Genomic DNA, 12,546 nt, shown 5'->3' on the forward strand with positions numbered 1-12,546 from the left:
AGCAAAACCGCAAAGACCAAGAGGAGCAATAGGAAGTTAAGTTTGGTGGAAACATAAGAATATATAAAGGGGGGGGGGGGGAAGATGTGATAAACCTGGAAAGGTAGAATAAAACCAGATTATAAATTTCTCTGAGCTCCAATTTCCTCATGTATAAAACAAGATATAGATCAAAAGTCCTTAATCTTTTTTGGACCATATGCCCCTATGGTTGATTGGTGAAGCTTATGAACCTCTTTTCAGAATAATATTGCTTTTTAAAATTCATAACTGAAGGAAATGCTAAATATCAGTTAGTGGTTAGTCATAATGGAGATGCCATTTTTCTCCCCATTCAACCTGAGGGGATCTCTTAGAATCTATTCATGGACTCCTTGACTAGATGACTCCCAAGATCCACTCCAGTTCTAATTCTGTGATCCTATGAACCAATTTAGAAATATGACTGCCAAACAAAAGCTCCCAGGTCAGGGAGAATGCAAGAGAGATTTTGCATCACAGAACTCCAGTTCTATATAGCAAAATACAAAGGCTGGTATCCAATAATAATTTATTTTGCAATACTGAGTTATCCTAACAGGGAATAAATGGATATTAAACTGTTCTTAAGCTTATTTATATCACAGACCCCTTTGTCAATATAGTAAAGATTTTGGACTCTTTCTAAAAAAAAAAAGAAAAGAAGGAAGAGAGGGAGGGAAAATTTATTAAACACTATATGCCAGGCACTGTGCTCTAAATACTTTACAGATATATTACCTAATTTTATCCTCACAACACCACTATGAGATAGACGCTGTCATTTAAAATATTTTAAGTAAATTTTACATTTCAGAGATTAATGAAAAAAAAAAGACATACTTTTTTCCCTCTATCCAAGTACACAGATTCCCCTGTTAAAAGAGGTTTCCCTCTGTGCAAATAGAAATTTGATACACCTGAACTACATTTACCCAGCATCCTTTTAAGTTACTTTTTTTTTTTGGCCTCCTGACATTTGGGAAATAAATTTGCTAGAAACACCGCCCCCTCAGGGCTTATCTGGCAGCTCCCCGGGTGTGCAGTCTGGGAAGTTTTCTCCTTACTGAGGCTACTCTTTCCTTTGTGCCAAGTTATTATTATTAAATCTTATAAAAATACTTGGAGTATTTGGATATTATATTTTAATCTTACACCTCTCAAACTGTAAATGGTACTAAAAAGGAAGGCAAACATGCCCAGCTAGTCCCTCATCCACAAAGGATTCTCTTTTCGCCCATCAACTCCTATAAACAAAGCCTGTCTCCCTCCTCTGAGAAATATAGGCCCAGTTATTTGTCTCAGCTTTCTATTCAGTTGCCCATCTCTTCCTCTGTTTCAAGTCTCTCATCCATTTATTCTAGCTTCTATGCTTCTTTCTTCTATGCCTTATAATGTTGTGATTCACCTTGACCTTAAGATGAGAAACTCAAGATCTGTATGAGATATAACATAGTTTTTACACAATAGTCCCATAGTCCTAAAACAGTTCTTAGAAGCAATTTCCCAGCAATAAACTGCAAAGTCTTGAGAATAATCATATTCAAATTAACACTGAGAAAACAGTGCACTGCATCCTTCATTACAAATAAGTCAATGTTCTTGCCTCTAAGCTACTTTCACTTAATGTTTCTGCGTTTTTATTCTCTTTTTCCAGATTGTCCTTTACTTTTGTTTATTTTCATTTCCAATCACCTATTCACTCTTGTTAATTAAGTGAAGTTTGTTGGATAGATTCATCCCTTTTCCCCCTTCATAGGCCTAGGTCCTTATTCTCTTAACTATAATACTATATATACTATTCACCTAAAAGCTTTCCCCTCTCTCCAGTCTACTATTCAACAAGTAATTGCTATTGATACTCCCCCTGCTCCTATAACTTCAGAAGTTCCCTATTACCTCAAAAATTTAAAAAAAAACAAACAAACAAAAAGAAAACAAAAAGAAAACCCTTCTATCTTTGGAATTTAAAGTCCTTCACAATTGGTTCCAATATATCTTTCTGGACCAATTTCACATTACTATACTATATATTCTTCGTTCCAAACTGACCTTCTGACTGTTCATGGTAAATGATATTTCATTTACAGCTTCTCTGCCTTTGCAAAGGCTGTCACTTCTACCTGAAATGCTTTCCATCCTCAATTCCATCCCTTGGGAATCCCTAGCTCAAGTGACATCTCCTTTAAAGGAATTTCTGATTTTCCCAGTTAGTAGTGTTTTCCTTACTGATAAATTACTTCAGATAATGCCATATGGAGTAAAAAGTGGAGAGGAGGAGGAGAGAGAGAGACAGAGACAGAGAGAGAGACAGAGAGAGAGACAGAGAAATTACATTTGTGTACAAGTTGCTTGTCTCAATGGGAAAAAAAAAAGCTCCTTGAAGACAACTATTCAGTTTTTTATCTTTATAGCCTTAGGGCTTGGCACAAAGCCCAGAACATAGTAGGCTTACTGAACTGAACTGAGACTGAGCTAGGAAAAGTAGAAGGGGGTTGCCACCAGTAAAACAACCTGACCAAAAGACTTATTTCAAAGAAAAGATGGAGAAAGCAAGACTCATTAACTTACCTCTAGGTTAGGAAAAGAAAGGGAAGAGACTGAGAATGGGTTGTTTTAACAATACCCACAGCAGATAACTAGTACTAACTTTTTTAAAGTAAGAAAAATTATAGCAAAATTTGATGGAAGGCAAAACAAATGTAACAAGCTTAACCGTGAATGTCAATGGGATGAATGGAATCATAAAATGGAGTAAGTGGCAGAAAGGATAAGATATAAAACCCAACAATTTGCAACATGGAAGAAATATACTTAAAATGTAAAAAATGAAGAATTAAAACACCTGGATTCAAAAAAGCATGAATGGTAACCATTACAAAAGTAATACTAAATCAAGAGAAATAAGCATAGAAAATATATTAAAGATATTGGAGATAACAAAATAGTATTAATATTAAATATACATGTTCTGATGGCCTAGCAATTAAGTATTTGAAAGAAAAGCCAACTAAATTACACGATCAAGATGGTAGCACACACACATATACTCCACCTATTAACTCATCAGTTACCTCTATGTAGACAATTCTTAAAACTATATCTCAAGCCAATCGTAATCTTTATCTTGAGTTCTATATCACCAACTGCTGCTAGACAGCTCTACTTAATGTCCATCAACTATTTCAAAATTAATTTGTCTAAAGATAAACTTACTATCTTTGCCCCTAAATCCATCCTGTCTTCAAACTTCCCTATTTGTCTAAAGAACGTCATCCTTACAGTCACTCTCTCTCATTCCCCACTCCATATATATTTAGGTTCTTCATTATCTTTCACCTGGACCATTGCAATTGCTTCCTAATTGGATCAAATATTTAGAAGGGAAAGAGACCTCAAAGACTATCTAATCCAACTCCTTCATTTTACAGTTGTGGAGAGTAAGACTCCCAAAAAGGTTAAGAATTTTGCCAGACTCACACAAGTATCAAACAGGCCAAAGTGAGACCTGAACCCAGGTCTTCCAGAATCAGTACATTTCTCACTATCACACATCTCTCTTTCCTCTCTAGCCTAGACTACACACAAATTGCTCTAAAAAAATTTTTTTTACCTAAAGCTGTTTGCTGTCTGGCCTACTTTTTCTATCTTACTTCATTTCACATTACTTTTCTTTGGCTTTGTAAATTACAATTTTAGCATAACTATCTTGCATAGAGCAGGCAATTAACAAAATGCCTGTTAAATTGAACTGAATTGTTTACTTCAATGTATCTCTTCCAGATTTAGATATGTCTACCAGGTTAAGCAAAGAAGACATGGTCTTAATAAATAAGTAAAAGCCGGAGCAGATGTATTACTAAGAACTCAGAAAGTATGACCACTGGAGTCACAGACTCTACTCTGAACTCTTTCCTTCTGTAGATTTAATAGCTGTCAATCTCCATACTTCCTAAACTGGGGTCTTTCCAGTTCCTTGCCCATATACTTCCTGATGTCCCTCTACCCTCCCAACCCTAACACAATCCACAATTTCCTGCTTTTCTTAATATATTCCTCACTGAGCATATATATTGCTGAATAACAGTAAGCAGAGAAGGTTGGGGTTTTCTACTGGTTGCAAATATTCCCTGGATCTTCAAAAGGGGAAACAAGAGGCATAGTTTCAGGACAGTAAACTCACCTTAAGTAAGAAAAGCTTTCAGAGCTGATTTGTAAAGAATACGTCTGTCTATCGCTCTCAGAACACAACTCTAGAGAGTTCCCTCAAATTAGAGGAAATTCAGAGAAGGGAAAGGAGAAGGGAAGGGAAATCAGAGAGAAAAACAGACTTGAGGAGAAGCAGAAGCCTTCCTCCCAAATTCTAACCTCTCTGCTTTTTCTCAGGGGATGGGGGCAGAGCAAATGAATAGGAACCCAAGGCAATCCTTAACTGGTGCCTCAGGATAAATGGGATTCAGAAGGACAGAGGCAAGGTATTAGATCTTAAGGCAAGAGTGGCAAGAGAGAACATGCCTGAGGTGGGTGGAGAAGAGACAAATGTTCCTTCATTAATGGACTGGCTCCCTTTTCCATTAGTTCCACCCTATTAAAATACAAACTCAGGATTCCCTGAGAATGATTCTCCAGTGACACAACTCCCATTCTCCCCAACTGTTCCTTTCCTTATGTGTGAACAACCCATAAATGGAACTGATACAAGACCACAGCTTTCCTGGTTGTTAAGTCCTCAGACTAAGCAGATTTTCAACCATAGGTGTCCCTCAGATTGAGCTCTTTAGAATCCATCAGCTTCCTAAACAGGGCTCATAAATTCCTTTCAGAGGAGCTAATGTCAGTCCAGGACCCAAGATGGTAAAGGGAAAAAAGGAAATTAACTTCTTACTATGGTATAACCAGCTGCTCAGCCCAACACTGAAAGCTGAGGGGAGAAGGGGTGGGTGGATAATAGAGGGGGAACAGGGGGCGAGGGGATAAGTATAACCAAGATTTTTTTAAAGCACTCAAAGAGTTAGTATAACTGAGTACTAAAAAAAATGAGACCATCTGCCCAATATTACATCATAAGAATATAGCAATATCTGCCCTAATACACATATTCAATGCCTCATACTATTCTCCCTTCAAAGCAGAAAATATAAAAATAAAGAAGGTGGTTGAAAGGTCTCCATACTCCTGTAATACTCCTCTACACACACACTCCCAGCCTCTCCCCCTCCACTACCCCTACCTTCCCCCCCCCCCCCAATCACATTTGCAGAAATACATGAGAACCTAGAGGAAGTAGTGGTAAGAATGAGTCCCCAGAGGGGATGGAGGCGGGGTGGGGGAAAACAGAGGTTTCCATGAAACATACCATACTCTCTTTTGCAAGAGAGAGGAACAGAGTAGAGATTCAAATTGGAAAGGGCAGAAGAGATCAGTTGAAAAAGCTATAATTTAGAAAGCAAGTATGAATATGCAAAAAATGAGAAGGGAGAGAAACTGTAAAGTACAACACACAAAGAAACAATATGTCAGTGGGACTATTTAGGGGGACCACTATCAAGAGAGAGGGAGGGGACAGCAAGGTGGCTCAGTGATTGAAAGCCAGGTTCATAGACAGGAGGACCTGGGCACCAATCTGTCCTCAGGCACTTCCTAGCAGTGTGAGTCACTTTACTCCCATGGCCTAGTCCTTACCACTCTTCTACCTAGGAACCAATGCATAGTATTGATTTTAAGACAGAAAGTAAGCATTTTAAAAGGGGGAGGAGGGATCATGTCTTTTCATTATGCCCTTCCCCTGCTCAAAAAACCTGTGATAGTTCCTCATTACTTCTAGAATAAAATCTTGGCATGTGGGGGCAGCTGGGTAGCTCAGTGGATTGAGAACCAGGTCTAGAGATGGGAGGTCCTAGGTTCAAATCTGGCCTCAGACACTTCCCAGCTGTGTGACCCTGGCAGGTAAGTCACTTAACCCCCATTGCCTAGCCCTTACCACGCTTCTGCCTTGGAGCCAATACATAGTATTGACTCCAAGACGGAAGGTAAGGGTTTTAAATTAAAAAAAAATTTTTTTTAAATCTTGGCATGTAAGCCCAACAACAACCTTGGATCTGCCATAATTCTCCTCAATTTATCCCACATTCTAGTGACACTGGTCTTCTTAATATCCCAAGAAGGAACCTTGACCTTGTCTCTTCAATTTCACCAGCTACATTTCTAACCTTCAAGGTCTAACTCATTCAGGAAAGATTTTCTGAGAACTTCAGCCCAAAGTAATCTCCTCCTCCTTTGAAAAGGCAGTACTATTTATTCTTTTATTATTCACAAACTAGTATTTACAAAATGCTTCATAAATATTATACTGTATTTTATCTAGCTATCTTCCTCCTCTGCTCCACCTACTGAATTTTTTGGATTCCTATAAGTCCCAAGGAAAAATCCTTTCTCTTACTGGAAAGCTTTCCCCAATGTTCTTTATTCTATTATCTTCCCTTTGTTAATCATTTCCTAGTTATCCTATATATAGCTTGCTTTGTATGTATTTGTTTTCGTGTTTTTTCTTCCCATTAGCTTATAAGCAAGAATTATCTTTTGCTTCTTTTTGTATCCCCAGCACTTAGCATGGTACCTGGCACATATTAGATACTTAATAAATGTTTATTGATTAATTGATTAATCTTCTTTTATCTCCACTACAACCCTGTGAGGTAGGTGTTATTCTTATCACCATTTTACACCTGAGGAAACTGAACCAGCCAGCAGTTAAATGATTTGCCCAGAATCACAAAGCTAGTAAGACCATTGCTACCTGTCTGTCTCATATTCCTAGAATCCAGAATGAGGGATAGACCTTCATTCATTCAACATTTGTTAAGTGTACTTGGAAATACCAAGGCAAAAAACCATCCTTAACTTCAAGGGGATTATGTTTTATTAGGAGAAAATAATGCATACAAAAAGAAAATACAAAAAATAGGCAAAATAATCCAAGTAATTTATGAAGGGAGGGCCCTGACAGCTAAGGAAATCAGGACAAGCTTCTTAAAGGACAGTAATGATGAACCTTTTAGAGGCTGAGTGCCCAAACTGCAACCCTCATGAGGTATGTAAGCCCCTCCTCACCTTACCCCAGGCATGAATGGGAGGGAGGAAGTGCTCCCATTTGGCTGCTGGGCAGAGGGGTGGGTAATGTGAGAAATGATCTCAGGTGTGTGTGAAGAGGGGGAAGGGAGCAGCCCCTTCCAGCACAAGTGCCATAGATTCAACATAGTTATAGAAGAAAGAATCTGAGTTGATCCTTGAAAGAAGCCAGAGAGATTCCAAGAGTTAGAGTTGAGGAAGAAAATTATCCCAGAGATGGGGGTAGTAGCCTATGTAAAGGCACAGAAAATGGAATGTCTTGTCCAGGTTGGCCAATGGGAGGGGTACAAAGAGTACTTGAACCAGAAAAATATGCAATGAAGACTGGAAAGGTAGTAGCCTATGGTGAAGGGCTTTAATTCATAAGTAAAAAGGGACTTATTAGAGGTTTCTAAGTAAGGGACTGACACAGACTTCTGCTTTAGGAGTATCAATTTTGCAGGTGTTTGGAAGATGAGAGGGAAGATCGATTAAGAGTCTAGTCCAGGAGAGAGGTGATTTGGGCCTGAAGAGGGGAAAAGTGGGTGTGAAGAGAAGATATATACTGAGATATTTGAGAAGCAGAACTAACAACACTTGGAAATTAATTCAATATAAGAGATAAAGGAAAGAGAAGAATCAAGGATGATCCTGAGCTTTCAAATCATGGTGACTAAAGAAGAGTGGTAAATTTAAAAGAAATAAGGGAGTTAAGATGAGAGACATCTGTTCATACACCTCCAGGACATCCAGTGAAAGAATAAGTTCAGAATGGGGCTATATATTTCTACATATAAAAGATAATAGAACCCATAGGAGCTGATGGAAACACTGAGTGTACAGAAAGAGAAGAGGGCCTAAGATAGAATCCATTAGGCATTTTGCCTAAGACACTCCCCAGCTGTGTGACCCCACCCCCACCCCAGCAAGTCACTTAACCACTATCTGCCTCAGTTTCCTCAATCTGTAAAGTAAGAATAACAATAGCACCCTCCTCCCAGGGCTGTTGTGAGAATCAAATAAGATATTTTTATAAAGCATTTTGTCAACATCAAAGTGCTATATAAAAGACAAGCTATTACTATTATTAAATCTAGACCAATAGCAAATCCACATAGACATCCACATCCACCTAAGGCTCACAGTGAAGTGCTTCTCCCTAGGCAGCTGCCTGCCAACTTCCCCAACTTTCTAAATCACACCTTCTCACATGTTCCAGCAGACAGAAAAAAACTGATTACTCTCCTATTCCCTTCTACAAGCTCACCCTCCCTTCTCATAGACACATTCCTAGGTATCCATGTGAGTACACAGATATATCTATTGTAAATGAGAGAATACAGTGTAGTGCTTTATAAACCTTAAGGTGCTTCATAAATGTTAATCATTTAAAATACACACATAAGGGAGTTGTTCTCCCCTTCTATATATATATACATATACATAGTTTCACATATACACACATACACATACTCTATTTTTATATATATACACTATACATCTACACACACTATTTGCAGGAAATTTCCTGTTATATACTCATAAACATACATCATCACCTAAATATATCCACACAACTAAGTGTACAATAAACCAAAAACACTCAAAATCTCCTATACTGACTCCCATATGCAGAACTCAGCATATGCCTTCTCACATAACACATGCTGATGTACATGTAAACTCTTACACAAGATTCAAAATCCCTTACATAGTTTCTGTACTATATCCTGTTCTCCCCTCCCATATACATATTGTATACTCCTATACAATATTTCTTATATTCTTAGTAAAGTTTAGTCCATACCTCTGAGTACATGGTTCACATGTATATATAAATATATATACTCTACACATGTAATCTTTCATTGTTTAAATACATATAATAAGCAGTTATTTAACATATTATTAGTACACCCAATCACATGTGCATATGCATATACATATACACTCTCATATTCACACTGTACAGATGTAATCATATATTGGGGAGATACATATAGTAAATAAGCTTATCCTACACTTTACTCACATGTGTACATATACACTGTATACATGTAATAGTCTATTGGATAGACATCTAATTATCCCAGGGTATATTCACTCATATGTATATAATACATATATACATTCTTCCATATACATACACTATGCATGTAAAATTATCTTGGGCAGATACAAATATTAAATAATTTATCCCATACCTTATCACTAAATCCACTCACATATGTGTATACACCCTCCCATACATACTATATATATGTAATCTTCTATTAGATAAAGTTACCTCACATCTTATCAGTATATCTACTCACATTGTACACACACATTTTACAGATGTAATTACCTACTGGATAGGCATAATTACTCATGTATATATATATCTGAATGTATACAGTATATTCTATTTACATACATACATGTACACATAAAACAGCTATCCCCACACATATCTACTTTATGAATGCATGTTTACATGTACATATATACATTTATACAAGTTTGTATCACACAGTCCCATATATTATGTACATGAAATCTTCTATTGGGTAGACAATTATTTGTATGTTTACATAAAGTTACCCCCCCTTATGTATAATCCTGCTTAATATACCTACTCCCATGAATCCATAATTTCAAACACCTTCAAAACATGTATACTCCTATATACATGTTGCACAAGTGTAATTGGGGAGACAAACAATCAATGATATGTAAACGTATATTATATATAATCCTCTATATTGACACACAATGTCATATCTATAAACATAGAGAATCAGATATGTGTGTAGTTTTAAGCTTTACTATAACTGCAGTAAGGCTTTATAAGCTTTGAGATACTAACTCTATATGTATATCACAGATGTGTGTGATGTACATGCATAGAGTTAAGATTTCATAACGTATAAATGCACTAAGAATTTTGGGACACTGTGTCTATAAATATAGAAGATTAACTATAGGAGAGATAGAGGGATTGATGGGATAGAATATACATAGCATAGCTTTAAAGCTTTCATAGCCTATAATTGCCCTAAGACATCTAAACAGTTTGTCCGTCTATAAATACAAAAAGAGAATTCTATATGGGAGGTCTATTTAGATAGATCTTCACGATATACGTGTGTTGGAGGCTTTAATAGCTTCTACTACCCTAAGACTTCTTCGACACTCAGTATATATGTTTCTACACATACCTATGTAAACATGTCTCCTTTAATGTGTGAACCTGCCTGCATACACACGTACACACTCAAGCACAAACCCTAAAACACATTTCCCCTTCCCCCTCTCTCTCCAAACCCAGTGAGCCCAGGCCACCCCCATTCACCCCCTCACTACCCCTCCCCCTATCCAGCTCGGCCAGCCAGAGTTGTCCCATCAGAAAGACAGGACAGGCCTCGAGGCCGCGGCCAGGCCCGCTCTTACCCGAACCGAGCCCACCCTGTGGAGGTCCGCAACCTAGCTAGCTCGGATCCGCTCTGACTCAGGGGGATCAGTCTTCACTTCCTTCGAATGGGGGCGGGGTTGGGTGGGGGCGGGGCAGAGCGCTGAGGGGAGGGCGGGAGAAGGAGGAAGTGAGGAGGCCTCGCGCCACGGCCCCACCTCTGGGAAAGTCCCTAATGATTGACAGGAAATCAGTCCTATGGGACTCCAAGTATGGGGGCGGATTGGGGCGGGGCTAGCGAGGGGATAAACACTGGAAGGGGGAAGGGGGAGGGATTGGGCAGCTGAGCCTAGACTATCTTCTTGTAGCGGTTTGGAATCAGATTGAGGTTTATCCCGGAGTAGTCCTCGTGCCCTAGGCCTGGAGCTTGATGGAACCCCTGTCACGCGCACGCACACAGGCTCCAGGACACAGAAGCTACACAGATATACCCCTAAAATAATAAATTTACATTTATTTATAGACAGGCATCTAGGTGATACAGAGGATAGCGTAAGTGAAGGATTTGGAGTCAGGAACATCTAAATTCGGATCTACAATTCACCCTGGGCGAGTCACGCAACTGTGTGCCTCAGTTTACTCATCTGTAAAACGGGGATAATAATAGCATCTACTTGGTGATCATTAAGATCATTTGAACTGATACAGGTAAAGTGCTTTGCAAACTTTAAAGTGATATGTAAATAAATATTGCTATATGTATATATGTATATAAATACTCCCTCTCAGGACACCATAGAGATTTTGTCATTCAATCAGTCAACAAGTATTTATTAAATTCTGTAGATACAAAATAAGACAAAAACAGGGTCCTAACATTTGTCAGTTAGTCAAGTAATTATAAAACATATATTATAATAGCGGGGACAATATGCAAAAACTTGCCTGATGGTCACCCAGCTAGTAAGTGACTGAAGACCGGTTTGAATAGACCTAACAGACCCCCATCCTTCCTCTGAACTTCCCTGTTTCTGTTGTGAGCTCTCTTGTCATTCCAGGCACCCAGATTACCAATCCTACTGCCATCCTTGACTCTTCCTGTTCGATTTTAAGTGAAATTTTATTTACATCCATTCGTTTTCAAAGTTTTATTATTTCCTTCTGTTTTTGCAGTCTTCATTTTCCCTTCATATACCTCCCAGCTGAAACATTCCTTGTAACAAAAGAAAACATTCAAGCAAAAACAAGGCACATCAGGGGAGGGTAGATAACTTTGACTCTTCTTTACCTTAAACCACTGTTATTTAACCAGTGGCAATATTGGTCAGTCCTAAAATATCTTTCTTATTAATCCTTTCCACCCATATAACCTCTCTTCTTTTTCCTAAACTCTATTACTCTTAGCTCTGGCAATAAAATAGTCCTGGTCTCTCAGTTTCTAATCTCTCCCTTTTCCAATCTATCTTTCACATAGTTGCAGAATTGATACTTTTAAATTTTACCATACCACTCCCCTAATTTGGGGGGTTTTGTTTTCGTTTTTAATTGTTACCTTCTGTTATGGATTCCATATTAAGTATTGGTTCCAAGGTATTAGAGAGGTAAGGGCTAAGCAATTGGAGGTAAGTGACTTACTTGCCTAGGATCACACAGCTAGGCAGTATCTGAGGCCACATTTGAACCCAGAACCTCTTGTCTCTAGGCCTGGCTCTCTATCCTCTGAGCCACCCAGCTGTCCCACCACTCCCCTAGTTTAAAAAAAAAATGACCACTGGCTCCATTGGCCACTGGGATAAAATATAAAATCTCAAACCTGGCTTTTAAAGTCCCCTACAAGCTAAAATTTATACTAGTTCCTTTCCTAGCATTCCACTCATTTAATGACTTCCCCCTTCCTATGCAGTCTGTTCCAGTTGATACATCTCATCTCCTGCCTCAGTGCCTTTGGAAAGGTGGTCACCTCCAACCTCCATTAAAAAAAAAATCAACCTATTTTAATTGCTTTAAAAAAATCTACAATTTAGAACAGG

At 38.3% G+C, this 12,546-nt stretch overlaps 1 protein-coding gene across 2 annotated transcripts in view; it reads right to left on the reverse strand.

Moving 5' to 3' along the window:
* TNIP1 (TNFAIP3 interacting protein 1) overlaps positions 1–10,750 on the reverse strand; it is a 57,348-nt gene extending 46,598 nt beyond the window's left edge. Inside the window, exon 1 of one of the 2 annotated variants that reach the window (XM_056811482.1) lies at positions 10,558–10,750. The gene's annotated coding sequence lies outside the window, so the exon portion shown is untranslated. The remainder of the gene's footprint in view (positions 1–10,557) is intronic. The other variant, XM_056811483.1, reaches the window with a different exon arrangement.
* Positions 10,751–12,546: the final 1,796 nt, after the last annotated feature.

This window comes from Monodelphis domestica, chromosome 1 (assembly GCF_027887165.1).
Source record: "Monodelphis domestica isolate mMonDom1 chromosome 1, mMonDom1.pri, whole genome shotgun sequence".
Taxonomy (NCBI): Eukaryota; Metazoa; Chordata; class Mammalia; order Didelphimorphia; family Didelphidae; genus Monodelphis; species Monodelphis domestica.